Here is a 2,250-nt window from a genome sequence, read left to right on the forward strand (position 1 = left end):
TTATGTTTGTACATTCCTTAAGTTCCACACTCAGACTGTTCCACGGTTTTACTCCACCAACAGAAATACGAAACCCTTTGCAAGTTATGAACAATCCTTGATTTAAAGTTAAACTGACCCCTTAAATGATAACTCCCCTCCCCTTCAACAAATAATTTCTGAATATTACCTTGTAAAAATTTGTTTTTGGCTTTAAATGTTATTAGTGCTGTTTGTACCTCAACCAGATCTGTAAATTTGAGTAGTTTTGACAAAAAGACTAATGAACTGTGATCCCTATATACAGCCCTGTGAATTATCCTTATTGCTTTCTTTTGCAATATGAATAATGGTTGTATAACAGTTTTATAATTATTGCCCCAAACTACTGCACAATTATTTAAATATGGAAGAACTATGGAACAGTAGAACATGAAGTGATTTGTAATTCAGAGCTTGTTTTGCTTTATGTAATATTGCAATTTCCTTTGACACTTTGGCTTGTACATGTCTGATGTGAGATTTCCAGCTTATTTTTTCGTCAATTATCACTGCAAGAAAATTTATTTCAGTCACGCTTTCAATTTGAGATCTCTCTAAATGAATTTGTAATTTCAGTTTAGCTCTATCCCGAAAATAATGAATTTTGTTTTTCTTAAATTCAGTGATAACTTATCAGTGTCAAACCATTTTTTAGCACTGTTCTAACAATTTCAAGTTATTTACCTGAGAAAAATATGTTTGCATCATCAGCAAATAAGACATACTTTAAAGACTCTGATACCTTACATAAATCGTTCATGTACAAAATAAATAACTTAGGACCCAGTACTGATCCCTGGGGGACACCACGAGTATATGCCCAAACATGAAACGTGAAACATTGAAATATTTCGTAAAGTTTAATTAACAGAGCAATAATTCTCTGAAACAAAACATGTCTGCTTATGAATTGTTGTTAATCCAGCCCTTGTGATTCTGTTCAGAAGGATTGTTTTGTTTGTTGTACCACACAGATTTACAAATCATCCAAGAAAATAAAACAGCAATAGGTTCAAATAATAGCTGATCACAAATATTTATTTTGACATTAGCATAATAGACGAGCAAAAATGAGTACTCCTGCATGACTGGATCTCATATTCTTAACATTTTTAACATGTTTCATTTACATTACTGAGAGAAAATATGCAATGCATAACCTGCCATGCATTGACTTCCATCCATTAAAAGAACATCCGACATGGTGATGAACTCACTGTTTTCAAACTGTTTAAATGTTCACTCCTGGTAATTCACTGAAGAGTTTGACAGCTTTGTCAGAAACTTCTTACTGCAAGATAAATATTAACAAATAAATACAGGGGCAGAGATGGACCCAGTAAGTGTTTCAGGAACTGGACAATACTTTTCAGCTATAAACAATTGAGGCTGAAGGCCTCTGGTGCAGCGGTGAAACATTAACAGCCTTGCAAATTTGCAAAGCATCAAATATCATTTTTAATCAACTTTTTTAGTCTGCAGGAAGGGACAGAAAGCATGTAAAATATGAGACAAAAATAAAAGGTTCAAAACCCACCTGTTATTGTGACCTCATCCCAGATAACCAGGAAACCTTATTAGACCTGGAACAAAAATATGCATCGGTTTTGTTATGCTTTGACAGGGAAATYCAATTATCACAAATACAAAGAACATATAGGCTACGTTCTTTATATTTAAGAACGAACATTTTAAACAGCATTGTTCTCATTCAATACAAATCAAATAAGAAGATAAACAAAAATATAAATTATTTGTAAACCCTATAAATTTTAAATCTGGTGATTTTAAGGCTGCTCTTCAGCTTTAAGACATGATTAATGTTATGTCTGTCTGCAGAGGAGCAGGCAGAGACTGACAGGTGAGTAACAGTGATCACACCTGGAGCTGGATCTGTGCTGTAAAACATCAAACACRTGAATCTTTCTAAAAAGATGTATTTCCGGGTCATTACAACAAACCATTGTGGTGTTTTGCAGCAGCAGCAGATTTTGCTCCACACAGTTTTCCACGCGGCTGCTCTGAGAGAAGGACTCGCCCACAGGTACAGAGACGGAGTGCACAGGGTGTTACCTCGATCTAAGATTTTCATGGGGTTCACTGCGTCGTTTCTGAACGGAGTGTAATGTCCTGTCAGGGAGGTTACAATAATATAAAATATGCTGGGACTCCAGAGGATGAGGAAGAAGATGACCACCAGGATGATGATCAACAAGGACTCTTTCTTAC

Source organism: Austrofundulus limnaeus, unplaced genomic scaffold (assembly GCF_001266775.1).
Source record: "Austrofundulus limnaeus strain Quisiro unplaced genomic scaffold, Austrofundulus_limnaeus-1.0 Scaffold84, whole genome shotgun sequence".
In the NCBI taxonomy this organism is placed as follows: domain Eukaryota; kingdom Metazoa; phylum Chordata; class Actinopteri; order Cyprinodontiformes; family Rivulidae; genus Austrofundulus; species Austrofundulus limnaeus.